Source organism: Heterocephalus glaber, unplaced genomic scaffold (assembly GCF_053883595.1).
Source record: "Heterocephalus glaber isolate CG9 unplaced genomic scaffold, H.glaber_assembly_v1.0 deba00001550, whole genome shotgun sequence".
NCBI classification, from domain to species: Eukaryota; Metazoa; Chordata; class Mammalia; order Rodentia; family Bathyergidae; genus Heterocephalus; species Heterocephalus glaber.
Window position 1 is genome coordinate 6341944 of NW_028258343.1, and position 20431 is coordinate 6362374.

At 36.4% G+C, this 20431-nt stretch overlaps 1 long non-coding RNA gene across 1 annotated transcript in view; it reads left to right on the top strand.

The window, feature by feature from the left end:
* Window positions 1-17093, top strand: part of LOC110349487 (uncharacterized) — a 100165-nt gene extending 83072 nt beyond the window's left edge. The window contains exon 7 of the long non-coding RNA XR_002395472.2: window positions 14528-17093. This is a non-coding gene — a long non-coding RNA (uncharacterized LOC110349487). The remainder of the gene's footprint in view (window positions 1-14527) is intronic.
* The last annotated feature ends 3338 nt before the right edge of the window (window positions 17094-20431 follow it).

Below are 20431 nucleotides of genomic sequence, written 5' to 3' on the forward strand. Positions count from 1 at the left end.
GTCTTTGATTTCTTTTGTTAGGATGATTCCTAGGTATTTCAGTTTTTTGGATGCTATTGTGAAAGGAATTATTTGCCCTATTTCTCTCTCAGTGAGTCTGTCATTGGTGTAGAGGAAAGCTATTGATTTTTGTGTGTTGACCTTGTAGCCAGCTACTTGACTGAATTTGGTTATTAAGTCTAGAAGACTTTTGGTGGAATTCTTGGGGTCTTCGATATAGAGTATCATGTCATCTGCAAATAATGACAACTTGACTTCTTCATTTCCTATCTTTATTCTTTTTATTTCTTTCTCTTGTCTAATTGCTGTGGCTAATGTTTCCAGAACTATATTGAACAAGAGTGGTGATAGTGGACATCCTTGTCTTGTTCCTGATTTTAGTGTGAAGGATTTCAGTTTTTGACCATTTAGTATGATATTGGCTGTTGGTTTTTTATAGATGGCTTTTATCAGTTTGAGGTAGAGACCATCTATTCCAATTTTTTGTAGGGTTTTTACCAAAAATCCATGTTGGATTTTGTCAAATGCTTTTTCTGCATCTATGGAGATAATCATATGAGTTTTGTCCTTGGCTCTATTGATATAGTGTATTACATTAATTGATTTTCATATATTGAACCATCCCTGCATGCCTGGGATGAATCCCAGTTGATCAGGGTGTATGATCTTCTTGATGATCTTCTGCATTCTGTTTGCCAATATCTTATTAAGGATTTTTGCATCTATATTCATTAGTGAGATTGGCCTATAGTTCTCTTTTTATTTGGGTCTTTCTCTGCTTTGGGGATCAAGGTGATGCTTGCTTCCAGGAATGAATTTGGGAGTATTGCTTCCCTTTCAATTTCATTGAAGAGTTTAAACAGTAGCAGCAGCAGTTCCTCTCTAAATGTCTTGTAGAATTCAGCAGTGAAGCCATCAGGGCCTGGGCTTTTCTTAGTTGACACGTTTTTAATTTTGTTTTCAATTTCATTGGTTGATATTGGGTTGTTCAGAATTTTTAGGTCTTCTTCATTCAACTTTGGTAATTCATATGTATCTAGGAATCTGTCCATTTCTTCTGTGTTGTCCATCTTATTGGTGTATAGGTTCTGGAAGTAGGTATTGATGATCCTCTGGATTTCTGCTGGGTCTGTTGTAGTTTCACCCTTTTCATTCCTAATTGCATGGATTTGGGCCTTTTCTTTCCTTTTTCTAACAAGGTTGACTAAAGGTTTATCAATTTTGTTGATTCTTTCAAAGAATCAACTCTTGGCTTCATTGATTTTTTGTATTGTTCTCTTAGTCTCCATTGCATTGATTTCTCCTCTGATCTTTATAATTTCCTCCCTTGTATGAGCTCTGGGCTTGCCCTGCTCTTTTTTTTCTAGAGGCTTGAGGTTCAGCATCAGGTTGTTTAATTGGGCTCATTCTGTTTTCCTAATATGCGTATTCACTGCTATGAATTTCCCTCGTAAGACTGCTTTCATTGTGTCCCATAGATTCCGATATGTTGTATTGTCATTGTCATTTAATTGAAGGAACTGTCTGATTTCTTCTTTAATTTCCTCTGTGACCCATTGGTTATTAAGAAGTGTGTTATTCAATTTCCACGTGTTTATGAAATTTTTCCAGTTTCTTTTGCTATGGATCTCCAATTTCATCGCACTATCATCTGATAATATACAGGGGATAACTTCAACTCCTTTGCACTTATTTAAACATGTTCTGTGTGTGAGTATGTGGTCTATTTTGGAGAATGACCCATGTGCAGCTGAGAAGAATGTGTATTCTGATTTTGTGAGGTGGAAGACTCTGTAAACATCTGTTAAATTCATTTGTTCAAGAGTTCGATTGAGTTCTAGTATTTCATTACTTATTTTTAGTCTAGCTGATCTATCTATTTGTGACAGTGGGGTGTTGAGGTCCCCCACTACATTTGTATTAGTGCATATATGGCTTTTCATGTCCGTTAGTACTTGTTTTATATAGTTGGGTGCACTAGTGTTTGGCGCATAGATATTTATGATTGTCATCTCTTCCTCTTGGATTCTTCCCTTTACAAGGCTGTAGTGTCCTTCTTCATCTCTCTTAATCAGTGTTGGTTTGAAATCTACTTGATCTGCCAAGAGGATAGCTACTCCTGCTTTTTTTCGGGTTCCTGTCTCATGCAGTATTGTTTTCCACCCTTTAAGTTACAGTCTATGAGTTTCCTTTTGAATTAAGTGTGTTTCTTGTATGCAGCATATTGTTGGATTTTGCTTCTTGACCCATTCTGCCAGTCTATTTCTTTTGATTGGTGAATTGAGACCATTAATGTTGAGGGTTATAACTGAAACGTATTGACTTGTTATTGCCATGACTTTTTCTTTTTGTTGGGTTCTCCCCCTTTACATTTAATTTCTTGTCATGCCAGATGGGTTCATTCTGCTTTGCTTCCTGGGGTTGTGATCCTCAATGTCTGTTCCTAGGCTATTGTGTAAAATTCTTTGGAGTGCTGGTTTGGTATTCACGAAGTTCCTAAGGTGCTCTTTGTCATGAAAGTATCTTCTTTCTCCATCCATTTTGAAAGATAGTTTTGCAGGGTACATCAATCTGGGTTAGAGGCTGTTTACTTTTAGGGCTTGGAATATGTCACTCCAAGCTCTTCTTGCCTTGATGGTTTGTGTTGAGAAGTCTGCTGTGATTCTGATGGGCTTTCCTTTGTATGTGATTTGTTTCTTTTCTCTGACTGCTTGGAGAACTTTGTTCTTCTGTTGTGTTTCTGGAATCTTAACAATTATATGCCTATGTGTAGATTTTTTTTGATCAAGGCTATTTGGATTCCTATATGCCTCACTTATCTGTATGTCAAGCTCTTTTCCCCTGCTTGGGAAGTTTTCTGCCATTATTTCTGTGAAGAGAGATCTCTCCTGTTTCTTCATTGAGCCCAATCAGTCTTATGTTATTCTTTTTTGCATCAGCTAGCAGCTGCTGGATTGATTTCTCATGTTCCCTTATAATTTTGAAGCAATTTTTCTTTTCCTGGTTACTAATTGCAATCTTATCTTCTATATCTGAAATTCTGTCCTCACACTGGCTCATTCTGCCATGTAGACTTTCAGTGGAGTTTTTCATATCCTGGAAATCTATTTGCATCTGTTTTATGGATTCCATTTGTTTCTTATGTTGGGATTCCATCATGTTCCTCAGCTCCTCTCTAGATTTATTAATCATGTCTTGCACTAAGGGCACAATTTCTCCTGTTATCTGAGAAATTATTTCTGATTTCATTTTTTCCAGATCCCCTTTTGTTGCCAGTTCAGTGGGTCCAGGTGTTTGAGTATCAGAGGGTTCCATCTCATTTCCCTTTGGGGTTGCTGTAGGTGATCCGGAAGTCTGGTTTTGAGACTTAGTTATGTGTTTTCTCATTTTGACTGGGATGGGGGGCTGTTAGCACCTGCATGGATTACCTCCTCTGAGCTGGGTGAGGTGGGACAGGGGCCTCGAGCAGCGGTAGGGATGGTGACCCAAAAGCCCTTTCCTGTGGGCTGGGAGTAGCTGGAGGGATGGTGGCTGGGAAACCCCTTCCTCTGGACCAGGAGCAGTGGGATGGTTGCTCAGAAGCCCCTCCCTCTGGGCCGGGAGCAGCGGGACAGAAGGTGGCCCAAAAGCCCTTTCTTCTGGGCTGGGAGCAGTGGGAGGGATGGTGACCAGGAAGCCCCTTCCTCTGGACCAGGAGCAATGGGACGATGGCTCAGATGCCCCGACCTGTGGGCTGGGAACAGTGGGACTCAGTACGTTGGTCTGGTGGTCTTGTGTCCTCTGCGCCTTGGTAATGTGGAATCAGGTGGCTGCCTGTCTGCAGTGGGGTGATTCGGTGTCTTCAGCGTGACTCAGGACCTTGGTAGGGCATGCATACACCGGCCTGTTTGCAGCGGGCTGATTCGGTGTCTTCCACGGGACTGGGGACCTCGGTAGGGTGTGGGCAGACCTGCCTGTCTGCAGTGGGGTGATTCGGTGTCTTCCTCGTGACTCAGGACCTCTGTAGGGCGTGCACAGACCTGCCTGTCTGCAGCGGGCTGATTCGGTGTCTTCCCCCGGACTGGGGACCTCGGTAGGGACTTCACATTTTATCATTTTACATTTTTATTTTTTTGTTTTATTTTGGATTAGATGTCATTTAAAAAAAAAAGTATCTCCTTTATTACTTTATTAAGTATAAATCTTTTTTGCATTATTTTTATGGTCACTTAAGTTACGTCACTTATTATAATCTATTCTAGTACTATTATGCTACTTAACATATAGCTTGTGACATTATATCTTCCTCTCTCTCTTCCTAGCTTTTATAATATTGCCACCATCACATATCAGATCCTACAAGGCTTTGTTATTGTTTTTGGTTTAAAATTATCTTTTCTTGATTTTGATTATAATAAGATATGTATATTTATTGACATTTCCATATTTTCAGTTTTTTATGACATAGACTTCCATTTAAATACCCTCCTGTTTGAAGGATTTTCCTTTAACATAGACTGTATTAGACATCTGCTAGTGACAAATTCTTTCAGTTTTTATGTATTTGAAATGTCTCTTACATTGCCTTTACTTTGAAAAATTTTTTTCTGCACACAAATAATATAACCATTGTTAACTAAAAATATGTTTAAAAAATGAAAAAGGAGAGGAATCAAGATATAGGTGGAAGGTGAAAGGAGGGAAGGGAAAGAAGATGAAAAATAAGGAATTCATATGTATTATTCACATGGACCAACTCCCCACAAGAAATGTAAACATTATGCACTACACACATGGACTAGTAAAAATAAAATAAAATAAAATAAAATAAAACTCCCCTTTTTTCTGGTAATATAATTGTGGATTTTCAGATTTTTCTTTCAGTACGTTAAAGATATTGGTTTTTGACCTCTAATTTTTATTGCTTTGGATGAACAATATCTATTATCATTTTTATTCTCTTGTCTATGTTTTTTCTAATTTTAAGTTGTCCTATTTATATTTTGCTTTAAATATGATTATTTGTAATTCTTGCACTGACTTTCACTGAATATCTTCAATATTCAGGTTTTTAGTTCTTTTTCAAATTTAGCAGTTTTCATCAATATTTCTTGAATATTTCTTTATCATTGAAAGACTTAATTACATATATATGTAGTCTTTGAAATTCAGCTTGCTGCTCCTGTAGGCTCTTTGCATTTTTTAAAATTCTTTTTTATTTATTTCATTTTGTGAAGTTTCTATTGCTATATTTCCTTGTTCACTAATGTTTTCTGTTTCAGTGTCCAATCAGCAGTTAATCTCGTACAATATATTTTCTTCATCCAGAGTTGTGGTGTTCATTCTTAGAAGTTTAATTTAAGCTCGTTGGGCCAGGGATTTAGCTCAGTGGTTCCACTGCCTGCCTTGCAAGTGCAAGGTCTTGAGTTCAATCTGCAGTACGAAAAAAAAAAAAAAAAGTTTGATTTAAGCTTGTTTAGATGTTCATCGATCTTTTCCTTGAGATTTTGACTATAAGTTCTATTAACAGCTGTATCTTAATTCTTTCACCTGAGTAACTTCTGAGTATGTTATGAATTCATATTTCTTTTTCTCATAGATATATTTTCTGTTTGCTTTAACAACTGATAATATTTCTTCATGCCAAGTGTTTTTGTATTCTTGTAAATATTCTAGACTTTTTATCAAGAGCAGTTTTTTCACATGAAATTAACTTCTCCCTTTATTATCTTACTTTTAAAATTGTTATAAAGGATCACGGTAGCCTTTCTCGCTGTATTGTTGAGAAAATAATCTTCTGAGTACTTTGTTCAATGCCTCATTACTTGAAAATCTCTGAATCTCTGAAGATTATTCTCTATGTTCTGTCTGATTGCCACACCCCGCCCTTTGCTGACCTCTGATATTTTCCTCCAATGCTGATGACTCTTGGGATACTGTTTGTGGATCTCCAGGACTCTTTCTTGTCTTGGTAGTTCTCTCTTCTCTGATGCTTATTCCTGCAAATTCTTGCTGCTCTGGCACCAACGGGGCAACTAGATCCATCTGCTGAAATCATTTCACATGTACTCTAGCTCAGATCCAGTGCCATGCGCAATGTTTTAGAAACATTGTGCAGATACTAAGCTGGAACAATCCTAAGGATCATTTTAATTTTTCTCTTTGGAGATCACTGTGCTACCTAGTAGCAAATATCAGAGGGCCATTATTTTATATATTTTGTCTATTTTATCTTAGTTATTCAAACCAAGTTTTAATCAGATCTCTTTCACTCAATTTTGCCTAGAAGTAAAATTCTAGTCTACTAATTCTTGGCACAGGCATGAAAGCAATTCAATAGTCAAATAGTAGTCTTTTCTACAAATGGTGTGTGTATAACTTTATAGATACATAGACATATGGATATAATTATATATAGAAATAATCATCATATACCTTTATCTACATGCCCAAGGAATTCAATTTTTATGTCTATCCAAGAGAAATGTCTACTAAAACTTTTGTGCAAGAATGTTTGCAGTGGGTTACTTCATATTAACTAAGGGCTGTAAACAAAACAAATGATTGTCACTGGGAGAACAAACACATATGACATATTTTTTATCATAGAATAGTACTTCCCAACAAAAGTGAAACAAGTTACAGACATGCACATCAACACAGACAAAAATAAGATACATGGTGTGCAGATGTGAGATACAAAATAATACAGAATAATTTAATTAACATGGCATTTAAAAATAGTCAAAACCAGTCTTGAGTGATGGAAATAAGTGTTCCTAGAGTGGGAATCACTAGAAGAAGGCATGAATTCATTTTCTGTAGTGAAGCTGCTCTGTGCTATAATTTAGGTAGTAGTTGCCTAGATGACACATTTACTAAAATTCAGGGAAGTACATACTCTTATGTAATATATAAATTGTATTTTGAAGTATATAATATCAATGCAAATAAAACAGAGTTTCTAACACTGGTATAGCTTGGTTATTGTTGCACAGTAGGCATTTTTGAGGAGCTACATGCATTTTGAAATATATTGAGTGATAATTTTATGCTCTTCCTGCAAGCACTTATCAATGAAGAACATTTTGGTCTAAATAGTGCATAGCAAGTCACTTTAAAAAGCTCTTAATGCACTTATCAGTCTTTTTTCCTTTATGGGAAAGGCAGTAGTTTCATATAATAAATATATGATGTAATGCAAGCAAATAGGAAATACCTTTGCTAACAACTTGGGAGCTTATGAATGCCTCTTCATTTGTGATTCTTTGAGTTAGACACAGGTTAAAAATTAAAGAAGTATACATTTCTAGATTCAGTAATCTAAATAGCATCCTTAGTTCTGTTTATGTAGAAATATATTGTATTAGGGTATTCTCGAGAAATAGAATCATTAGAAGAGATGTGTGTGTTTGTATGTGTGCATGTTTTTAATGTATCAGTGTGTATCTACACCTACTTATTTAGAGAAATTATAAGGAACTAGGTGATGGTATTATAGGCTAAAAAATGGCAAAATCTACGGTAGGCCAGTTGGAAACTCAGGAGAGCTGATGATATAGTTCTAGTCTGAGTCCAAAGATGAGAAAGCCAATATGTCAGCTAAAAGACAGACAAAAAAGTAAATTCTCCTTTACACCTTTCTGTTCTATTCACATCTTTATTAGAATGCATGTGGCCCATATGCATTGGAAAGACCAATCTGTCAGTTTTTCAGTTAAAATGTTAATCTTACTGAAGAAAACTCTCACAAACATGTTCAGACTGGTTAGCTACATATCAGGGCACCCTGTGATGACATCAAGTTGATACATATAGTTAATTCTCATAAATAAAATCAACAACCAGATGAACTGCTATATATTCTGCTCACTAGAACATTTGCCCATTGTAGCTGTTCTTCAAGGAGTTCACCAAAAGGAGCTTGTTAATGCTGCCATTATCCACTTTTGAATGAGACCTGCATAGCATGGAGAACCATTTGTAAACCATGCCATATTCTTCTCTTCCTCTGTCCATTCATTTTTGGAAATCTTCATGAGCCCACATGTGCAGTCTGGGAGAGAGAAGACAGTGCAAATGAGGACTGTGGGCAGGTCACTTGTAGCTTATGCCTTCGAAGCCTGCTAGGGCCTGATAATGTATACACCATTTCCATTTGAAAATACAGTGCTGCTATGCATTCCTGACTTTAAGGTCAGATAAAAATCTGTCCATTACAAACATCTCAGGTTGTATGGTAACTTGGTAGACAAGATTTGAGAGTTCAGTCACAAAGAAGCAGGTAAGGAGTAATTTTCTCTGAAGAAGATACCTGCAGGACTTTCTTTGAGATGTAAAGGCTTAGCCTAAGATTCTCCAATGTGAATCTTTCAAAGGCTCCAACCCACAAACCTATCCATCTTTGACAATTCAAGCACCACTGGGTCTGTTGCACCATATGACTCCAATGGAGGAATAGCTTGCACTGCAGCCTGGTCCTGCTGTAGTATTTTTTGTTTTCCTGGGCCCCTCTCAAATTCAGCAGTATTTAAGGTCACTTGGTATGTGGGCTGGAGTAACATACCAAAAAGAGGAATGGATTGACTTCAAAATCCAAAGAAACCCAGTAGACATTGTTTGGATTGTGAGTGGGGCCATATGCTACAACTTATACACCTTGGAATGGATTTCTCCACATGCTTCCTGCTGCTGAACCCCTAGAAATATCACAAAATAAAATTGCCCATAGTGTATTTTGTAATTCTTATCTTTCCTACACTATTTTCAAGTACTAGTCTATCACAGTTTTCTGTCACAGTTTTCTTGGTGCATTTGTCAAAGTGAAAAGATAAAATGTTTACACAAAATTTGTTTAAAAAATATATAAATCAGCTTCTGAGAAAATTTCTAAAAGGTGACAACGCAGAACTATACAATACAAATAAAATCATCACCTTAATGAATCATCTTTTTAATAAGCAGTTCTCATTCTTAACATTTTATATTAGTTCACAGAATATTATGTTCCTAATAACACTGACTACAGATAGACTATATCTTTGCATATATGTATGTAAAAACACACACTCTAGCTTACTAAATATTTCATGATATGTTTACTTTTCCTCACATATCCATCCGGTAAATGACCATTCTAACATCTTCGGGCCTCCTCACATGAAAGAATATGTGAAGCACATAAAAGAAATCCAGCAAGTGAATATCCAATAAATTGTATTTTCTATATATATAGATATGCTGGGAAAATTATTTTTATATTTAAGGCATTGATTTACATAAGTACAAGTTAAAATTTTTGTCAATTATTTCACTGATATTTTTATTTCTTTTCATATCACTAAACATTGCAGTCATCATTATGCATATATTCTATGGTAACTTCATTTATGTTCCCTGTAAGGCTATTTGTACTACTTATTATGAATATCAGACCTCTGTTTTAATTTCAAGTCAATTTTGTTCTGAATGATATTGATTATTAATGTACCTTTCACATTCATGACTATGCTGAATTCCATGGGTAGACATAGTCCTTACTTGAAGAATCATAATGTCACAGGTATAAAAATTTAGTGTCAGAACAAATATGCTATTAAGCTATATTGGCCATAATTTCATGCTATCATTTTCATGATATTTCATGTTATTAAAATTATATGATATATGAAATTCAATGAAATATACTTATTTAAATTGATGAATCCAAGAATTTTGTTATTTAATTTAATTGTAATGGAATATGAGAGGTTCATATTGTGTTATCTAATTGCCATATACACATTGTTAATATTGTGACATGTATACATTGCCAATCTATATCATTCTCTCAATTTGTTATTGACTGGGTGATCGCGAGATAATTTGTTTCTATACTGGAGTCAGAAAGAACATCAGTAATTCTGTGCTAATTGTAAACTGAGAGACTACACTCTGAAAGCTTTAAATAAAACAGACATGGGAAAGTTTATTCATTTTCTCAGGTATGTGTAATTATTCATCTGGAAAATGATGCCCATCTTTCTGAACAGCAGATGATTTTGAAACAAAAGCAAACTGACAAGTTTTAAATGCAGTCTTCAGAATTTTCTGGGCTAGAGAATGTTTGTTGATACTGAATGAATTTTCCATATAGAAACAAATGGGATAGTATTGCTTTAGCTAGCTCTCTTGGTAATAGCTTTATTCTGTGTTCTTCCTCACTATAACAATACCCTGTAAGACAAGAAAGTATATCTGTGTATTCAATCTTTTGATTTTACCTGAAATGAAGTTGCTCTGCCTCTAAATCAATATCTCAGGGTTGAGTTGATTACATGTTTAATATTTTTAAAGGGTGAAAGAATTCTGGGGTATTGCTCTTGTGATAAGTGGGAATGTGCAGAACAGTCCAGCTTATAACTATATAGAGTTTTTATTTTTTCTTTTCTTGTCAGACCACGTTACACAGATAACTGGTTTGGGAATCTGACTCCTCTTGTAAGCTGTAATTAGTCAAAACTGCCATTGAATTGAGAATGTATGGTTAGGACAGAGAGAAGAAACATTGAAAACTGTCCTTTGAAGAATACTAATCCATGCAACAAAATAAGCTATTAACTCAATTCACTTATCTATGTAGACAATTGTCAACCCTTTTCTCCTGTTACAAAGTTTTCCTTATAAAACACTTAAGCATATTTAAAATGGAGAACACATTTGCTGGAGCCAAGGGAACTAACATTTTCAAATTAATACTCATTGTAATAAATATCTAAAAAGATTATGTCCTTTGGGGACATAACTGGGGAAAGAAAGTAGGGTTGTAGCTGGGTGACACAAACAAGAATACTTCTGTTGTCTTCTACTGTTGTTACAGTAGAACATGGCACTTCCTGGTTTGGGGAGCTTCTGGTTAGGAGAAGGAATTATTATCCAAGACATCTCATTTCCTTTGCTATTCAGCAAAAGCAAACCTGTAGACTTGATTGTATCAATTTGGCTTGAGAACCACTGAGGGATTAGTAAAGCACGCTTTTGAGTTTTTATGGGTGGGTCATGAAGGCTCGACCTTGAGCAGTCTATCTGGTTCTCACCCTAGACCTGGTTGCCACGCTCTGATGAAGAGAATGATGCCATTAAATGAAGCTAAGTATTTTGCACAGGAATAAGGAGATGCTTTGAGGTTACTCAGGAATCAGCAAGATTCTACTCAAGAGTAGAGTAGTAATTAGCAAGACTCTACAAAAGTATAAAACTTTCACTTAAGAAGAACTCTGGGACCAGAAGAGAACTCTGAGATTTTTGCTTGAGAAAGGCCTCCTAGGGAATCAGTTACCACACATTCATTTTACTGTACTCAACCGTTCAGGCTCCCACAGACTGGTTCAAGAACATGGCTACTGCTTCTACTGACAACATACCTTGGCATCATACTTGTGATGCTAGTTTTACTCACATACAGAATGCAAGCACTGTGGGGTCACAGAAGCTTCCACCCGGATTTCAAAGGAAGGATTGTGAGGCGAGGCAAAGAGACCCTTAGAGGGATGTGTGAAGTTCTGTGAATGAAGCAAAGGTGCAGTAGTGACCTCAAAAAGTTAGAGATTTCAGGAATTTCATGAAGTTGCTGAAGAAATCTACAGGCGGTGAGTGGAGGTATCCCAAGGGAAAGGCCATGTGGGCTGAAGCCACAAGGCCATAGGGATGGCTCCACCCAAGCCCTTTGGAACTTCCGTTTTACCAGTGTCCCCTGGATATCAGATACAAGACTTAATGTTTTCCCTGATATATTTTGGTCTTGTTTTGGTCCAGTTTTTTTCTGTCACCATTCCTCTCTTTTGTAATGGGAATGTTTACCCTATGACATTGTTCCTTGGGACGATGCAACTTACTTTTTAAATTTTTACTTTTAAGGAGATTCACAGAGTTCAGTTTTGACTTTTAGAAAATGCAGAAAGAGTTGAGAGTTTGGGAATGGGATTATTTCATTTTCAGTTATATGCTTGTGGTTATAACATGTTAAGTTAAATTACTAATTTATTATTGTATTTATTAGGGGATTGTGTTTGGCTTAAGGAGTTGTGTTAGGGTGTCCAGTAGATGAAGGGTGGTTAAGTCTGATTGTGTCAGTCTGACTGGATTTCAAGCTGCTTAGGTGATTAGTAAAGTATACTTTCAGGGTGGGTTACAAGGCCTGATCTTAGTGTCTATATTTGGGTCCTGGCCCTGCCCTCTCCGCCACTGTTCTCCTGCTCTGTTACTCACCACAGTGAGCTGGATATCTTTGCTCCTCCTTGCGCTACTGCCATGATGTTTCTCCCTTGGAGCCTTCAGATCATGGACTGAATTTTCTGAAACCATGAATATCAACCTCTGTAAATTGTGGGTGTTAGGTATTATATGCCAGCAACAGGAAAGCTTACTTATATAAGCTCATGTATGAAAGGACTTTGAACAACCACTTCTTAGGAGGTGGTTAAGGGAATGTCCTTAAATCCTCTCCTACTGATCTGTCTTTTCTAGCCTTCAATGTACAATTGTCAACAGATATGACACTAATTTATATGGAAGCTGTTATGGCTTGTCCTGCCAAGCCTCATGTGAATGAGGTGGGGGTTTCTTTTTCAGAGGTGACTGAATTGGGAATGTGTGATGCTAGCAATTAAGGGCATCTGATTACTAAACCAGTACACTGATTGGTTTGGCACTGCCCTAATCCTGGTAGTCTAGATAAGATAAAATTAGTGGAAAGACATTGTTAAGATTCTCTAGTTGCTTTGCTACTGTCTGCCTGCCATGAACTGTTGTCTCTCTGTCACCCTGCCTTGTTTATGGACTGAAACCTCTATAAACTGTGAGCTAAATAAACCTTTCTGCTTTTAACTTTGGGTACTGGGTATTTTGTTTCAGCAACAAGAGGAAAGTAACTAAGAGAGAATCAAGCTAAGGAGGTTTCTGCTGGGAAGAAGAACTGCACTGGCTGTTGGACTCCAGATGATACTTTTTATAACTTGGCAGAAAGTTTGTCTGCATTTTGTTCATCTGGAGAGACTTTGCTGAGACTGGGATGAAGGGCAGCAGACTAATTAATATTGCAGAAGAAATTTCAAGGAATCTAATGTTGAGGCAATGGCTTTTTAGCTGGATCTATGTTTCTGTTTTTTTTTTTTATTCATTGGTACATTTTATTGGTACATTTTAGGTATACAATACATTTACATTTTTCATGAGGAACTTGTACCTTTACATGATACATCTTGGTTCTTATTTTTTCCCCATTCCCAGCCCTCCCTTCACCTCTCCACCCTTCCCTATTTACAAAGACTTTATTTCCATTTTTTCCATTTCTCATCATTTTTCCTTTCCCTTCTTTCCTTTCCCTTGCTCCTCCCACTACCCCTACCCCTTTGGACCTTTTCTTCCTGTTTCACATTACCAATTATTCATTCTAATCATTGGTACATTTTAGGTATACAATATAATGACATTCATCATTGGAAATTTGCACCTTTACATAATCCATCTTGGTTCTTACTTTTTCCCCCTTCCCCTGCCCTCCCTTCAACCCCTCCATTCCTCCATATTTACAAAGATTTTGTTTCCATTTCTCATTTTCTCATATTAATTCCATTCCCTTCTTTCCTTTCCTCTACCCATCACACTTCCTCTTCCCCTTTGTCCCTTTTCCTATTTCACATTATCTATTATACCTTTTAATCTTTATGTACACTTTCAGTTTCTCACAGTAGGGAAACTATTTGGTATTTATACATGTGTATCCTATTTATTTCACTTAAGAGAATCAGGTCAATGTGCATCCATTTAGTTATAAATGTCTCTAATTTCTCATTTTTTATGGCTGAGTAGTACTCCTTTTTATAAAAAAAACCCCACATTTTCTTTATCCAGTCTCCAGTTGATGGGCATTTGGGCTGTTTCCAAGTTTTAGCTATTACAAACTGTGCTGCTATGAACATGGGTGCACATATATCACTATGCTATGATTCTTTTAATTTTGGGGGGAAGATACCCAGCAGGGGAATAGCTGGGTCAAATGGGACTTCCAGTCCTAGTTCTTTGAGGTATCTCCATACTGATTTCCACAGTGGTTGCACCAGTCTACACTCACACCAGCAGTGGAGCAGGGTTCCTCTTTCCCCACAGTCCTGCCAGCATTTGTTATTGGTTGATTTCATGATAGCAGCCATTATCTCTGGAGTGAGGTGGAATCTCAGTGTTGTTTTCATTTGCATCTCTTGAATGATCAGTGATGTTGAATATTTTTTCATGTATCTATTTGCCATTTCTTCTTCTTTGTGTGAGAAATGTCTGTTCATTTCAGATGCCCATTTTCAGATTTAAATTTGAGAGCTCTGATCTTTTTAAGTTCTTTATAGATTCAAGATAGTAGGCCTTTGTCTGAGGAAGAGCAGGTGAAGATTTTTTCCCATGGTGGTTTCTCTTGCTGTGCAGAAGCTCTTTAGTAAGAAGAGATCCCACTTGTTGATTGTTTGTGCTAGTTCATGGGCAACTGAGGTTTTGTTTATGAAATCTTTTCCTACACCAGAGTCTTCAAGAGTTCTACCTAACCTCTGCTCTAGCTGGATCTATGTTGAGAATCAAGTGCAAAGACCCCAGCAGAATGATTTAAAATGTTTAGAGTTTGGCCAGAAGGGAAACTCCAAAAAAGCTATGGACTGCAAAGACAGAGAAGAGGAGATCTGGATTGCTGAGAAGGAAGTAGAGAATAGAGAAGTTGGCCTGAGGGCATCATAAGAAGCAGCAGGTCTCTACCAACTTTGCTTTGATATGGAAGATACAGAGCATCATGTTCCAGAATGGCGGAAGCATAGAGAATTTATTCCTTGGAATTGGATTTAGTACTCTGTGATTCAGGCACTTGACCCCTACAGGCAAGAGAGAGGGAAGACTCAGTACTACTGTTCCACCTGTTGGCAGACCTTGGTATCATTCATGTGGCACTGGTTTTAGGTTTATGAAGAATGGAAAAGTAGTGGGGCCAGAAAGGCTTCCACCCAGATTTCAGAAGAAAGCCTGGAAGGCCAGGCACTGGCCCTGAGAGGACAGTGTGTGAAGATGTGAGTGTGAATCCAGAGGTACACTGAAGACCCCAGAAGTTTGGAGAAGCCAGGACCATGGAATGTCTGTGGAAAGCTGCAAGGAAGGAGCAGAACTAGCCCAAGAGAGAAGCCATGGGAGCTACAACCATATGCAGTGCCATGGGCGTGGAGGCATCCAGGTTCTTTGGAGTTCATAGCTTGCCACAGATTGCTGGAGATGCTGGAAATAGAACTGTGGAATTTAATGTTTGCCCTTGCTTTGATCCTGTTCCTTTGTATCCCCTGTTTGAAAAATGTTTGAAATAGAAATGTCTACCTTGTGCCATTGAATATTGGAGGTATTTAAATATTTTTATTTGTACAGGGGCTTGCAGGTAATAATTCACCTTAAATCTCAATCTCTGAGGAGACTTTGGACTTGGACCTTTCAGCAATGCTGAAACCTGTTAGAACTTTGACAACTCTTGGAGATGACTAAATGCTTTTTTGCATAAAGGGATATGCCTGAGTCTTTGGGAGGCCAGGGTCAGAATGTTATGGCTTGTGTTTAGATGTACCCCCAAATTCCTATGCTGGTGGATGAGGTGAGGCTTTCATTTTCAATGGCTAAATCTGGAATGTGTGATGTTGGGATTAAGGGCATGTGATTACTAAACTACTACACGTGAGTAATTGGTTTGGCACCACCCTAATCCTGGTAGTCTGAATAAGATAAAAGGGAAAGAAAGATGTTGTTAAAGTCTCTTTTTGCTTTTGCTATTTTGTGCACCATGTTGTTTCTCTTCTGCAACGACTGTTTGGCACCCCTGCCTTGGTGTCAGCTGATGGACTGAAACCTCTACGAATTGTGAGCTAAATAAATATTTCCCCCTTTAACTTTGGGTGTAAGGCATTTTGTCTTAGCAAGGAGAGAAAAGTAAGACAGAGGGAGATTTTTCAAATACCCTTATTTTGGCTTAAGAGTAGGGCATTTAAAATTTACTTCTAATTGTGCATTTTTTTTGCAGTTTTTATAGCTGAGAGATATTTTTAAAAACTTTCTTTATGTTCAAAATAAAATTGAGAATAATTTGCAGAGATATCTCAAAACCTTCCTCATTCACTATTTCATCATATACAATGCTGTTAGTAACAGTCAAATATGTATCAAATATGACATATTTCTTTTATGAGCTTTGATGTCCTCTGACCTGAGACAAAAGAAAGTCTTAAAAATGTTCACAATTAACAGTCTATGCTAATAACTTATTTGCATGTGATTTCCAAATTATGAGTGTTAATCTCTCTTTGGCATATTAATGGGAAAATAAAAATGTTTTATTTTCAGCAAAGATATTTATTATGACTTAAAATATTACATTGCATATTACACAATGCTCATCTTTTTAAAGAGATAGCTTGCATTTTTATTAGGATTTCACATTTTGTGAAAAAAACCCTACATAAATGAGTAAAAGTTTCCAAATTTAGTATTTTTTTTTTTTTTTTGGTACCAGGGATCAAACTTGGGTCCTTGCACTTGCGCTGCAGGTGGTGAAACCACTGAGCTAAATCCCTGGCCCTCAAGTTTAGTATTTTGATTTTAAGTTATAATTAATAAGCTTTCATTTTATCTTTAAGGATTCTTTTAGATTAACCATTCAAAGTCATATATAAATTAAATTAAACATGTTCTTACAATACTGATGATGTTAATCATTCTGATTGCTGTTTAAGCAACCCTTTTTCAAAGACTCAAATTAAGAATAAGCCTATACTTGAAAAATAAGGACTTCAGATATTGAACTATATGCTTTAGGCCAGAACATAACCAATAATTTTTAGATTTTGATATTTTTTACAACATATATACACCACTAATATAAGCTCAACTATAATAGAGTAAAATGGTCACTAAACAGGCGACCATGTCTTGAATTCTAGTCCCAAAATGTAATTCATCATCTTAAGAGGAATACTTGACCTTTCTAAGCATCAGATTGTGCAAAATTGTAATGATAGGGTTATTTTGATCCTTTTCAACTCTGAAATAAATGCATTTTTGTCTTGATAGTTGCTGAATGTTTTTACTTTGTTGTCATGAAACAATCTTTGATGGTCATAAAAAATGTGCTTATCTAAAGTTATTTGCCTTGGAGATATGTCTGCAGAATCCTCCTGAAAATGACTTCAAGACTGTGCTTTGCTTGCTGTATTGCCAATAAGGATTCAAGGACCTTGAGAAATCCTACTCTACTTCACAAGAGTGGAGGGCTGTAAAAAGTTTTTCTTCACTTGCTTTTGACCATGTACTGAAACTGCTAGTGGTAACAGACAACACAACTCATACCTTTATAAGACCTATATAGATCTTTCAATCTTAAGCAGATTCTCGATAGACTGATAAACATATACAGAGATAGAGTTAGTTCTGTGGAAGACTTTCATGTTGATGTAATGTCATATGCATGGTAATGCTTCCTTATATTTCCAAGGATATTCAAAAAGCCTATAGTAATTAACAGGCTACAAGACATATTTATGGATAGACTTTTATAATTGTACTATTAAATGTCACTTACTGATGTAAAATGCACAGCTCTTGACATATAGATTCAGGAAACTCCTGCAGAACAGCAGGCAGCAAATCATCCCCAGAGTAATGAGGAGCCATGGAAACCAAAAGATTCAGATAGGCTGTTCTGATCTAGTAAAGTTGAAATGTACATTATCTAAAAATCTACTGTAAACTTTAAAACGTCAAGCCACTTTTTTACTGTCTCATCGATGTTCAACTACAACCAAAAGAATGCTCCTAGTTAAACTCAGATGATACAAAAGGCATAACAGCTGTGATCAGGATATCTGAAGAAAATCTTCAAAATTCTCTGAATTGACCTCCAACTTCAGGCAAAATACAGTCCTGAAAATTGTTTAAGTATAAAACTCTAAGCTGTTAGCACCCTTGACTCTATGGGGATCAGGGAATGGAGGATTGGGCAGACAGTTAATTTGACTTCAAGAATCTGAGATCAAGATTCTACTTAACAGTTAAGAACACAGTAAGGAGGAAGTGCCAATGACTCTGATTTCCTTTTTAGCTATTAACCATCTAATTTAAGTAAGTTGAGTTCTTGTAGGATTTAAAAATAATCAGAGTCAGGTAGGATTTGATTGATCATTTTGTCCATTTTGATGGAAATAAAATAGGATGGGCTAGTAATTATCATCATAATTATAAAATATTCAATCATTTCTATATATGAGATTACTGATATTCAATTATTTCTGAGGCACTAAATGGCAAAAAAATTCAAATTGAAAGAATATATTTACATATAAAGACACATTTTATGAACTGAATATTTTGTCTCCAAATTCAAATACCCCTGATGAGATTCATATGCCCCCACTGAGGTGATATTAGGAGACAAGACCTTTGGGGGGTGACTAGGCCTGGAAATGAGGCCATTGTGAATAGGATTAATATGCTTTTCAAAGAAATAAAAAGGAGCCCCCCATACTTTTGCCTCATGAGGACACACCAAGACCATCACCATTTATAAAACAGGAAGCAGGTTCCCTCCATATACTGAGTTGCCAGTGCCTTGATCTTGGGCTTCCCAGACTTTTGCATGGTGAGAAATAAATATATATTACTTAAACCTTACAGTTGTATTTTAGGTATGGCCCTTTGAATGGACTTAGAAAATAGGCAACTAGCATTCCTGAACTTTTTCTCCAGTCTCCCTAGCATTGCACTCATATGTATTTGGGAACATAGACAAAAGGTAGTTGTGTACGGTCCAGGTCCATGGGCACTCATTTCCTTGAATTTCACCTTCTTTCCCCTGTATAACACCTGTGACCATTAGTGACAAATTTCTGGAAAATTTGATCCGAGGCAGCAACAGCAAGGTCCTTCCTATATGGGTCAATCTACATTTATGGATTGAAAACTAAGGAAAATTACTTCCAAAGTCAGCTCCTTTGGCCATAAACTATACATATTTATGAAGAGCTGCTTCACTATATTAAGTTGGCCTACACTTCAATTATCTGAAAATAGCTTCTGACAAAACTCAGAATAATTTTCAATAGAGTAATCTTTGCTGCAGTTTTATTATTACAAGTTGAGCATCCCAATCCAAAAATCTAAAATCCAAAGTGCTCCAAAATGTGAAACTCTTGTTGTTAACATGATGCCATAGTGAAAAATTCTGCTCTTGACTTCATACGAAGAGTCATTGTCAAAACATAGATCCACCAAAAATATTCTACAAAATTATTTTCAAGCAATGTGTATAAGTTATTTATGAAGCATGCATGAATTTTGTGTTCAGACTTGAGTACTATCTCCAGAATAACTCATTAGATATATTCAAATATTCCAAAGTTCAAAAATATGCCCAAACAAAAACATTCTGGTCACAGAATTTTGGGTAAGAAACATTCTACTTGTATTTAGTTAATAATTACTGATAGGAAAAAGACAAATGAAATCACTCTTTTCTAGAGGTTTTTAGAAAAGAAATGAAGGTATGTTTATGTTTATAGATAATTACAATAATAGGTAAAATAGATAATTAAAATAATGGGCATGTGATAACTGCAATTCTCATTTTTCTGGACAAATATTATATAATGTTTACAACATTTTGAATATGAGGAGGCTGAGAATTTATGAAGCTTGGTCGAGGTGGCACAGCTTCTCAAGAATAGAGTCCTGACTTACCTTGCAATCACCTGACTCTGGAGCCACGTCTGTTACTCAGAGTTTCATGCTATCTTCTAAAACAAAGATAAGAAGATATAAAATAACACAGCATAAAAGTATAAATGAGATAAGTTCTTCTGGGAAGGTAGAAAGAAATGAATCATAGACACTTCATTTCAACTATCCAGGAAAATGGAGATCCTTTTGTTGGCTCTGTTTAATGAGGAATGTTTGTGTCAGAGACTGGAGGGTGAGGAAGGACATTTTAAACAGCGAGATATATACATGTAAAATGCAGAGACAAAGAATGTACAGAATATTTAGAAATATTGAGAAGCCAAATGTACCCAGAAGCTTGATGTGGAGAAAATAACCCAGAGTCCAGGCTAGTAGAATGTGACCCAAATGTCAAATACTCTGACTATTTCTTGCAAAATAAGTGTGTTGTTTTTAAAATTCTGGAATATCGTTAAATCAAATGAAGCATAATTACATCACTTCTATGAGTTGGTTGTGAATCAGGGAAATGAGAGCAATATGTTAAAGATGAGACCTCTAGTGGAATCAATGTACAGAATCCAACACTGAGTGATTTGAAAGCTACTTCAAGGTGGCAAGATGTTCATATCTGTTCCATCTCCTCCAGATACAGGAACTAACTCCTGTGAAAATATTTATCTATCAAACCTTTAGA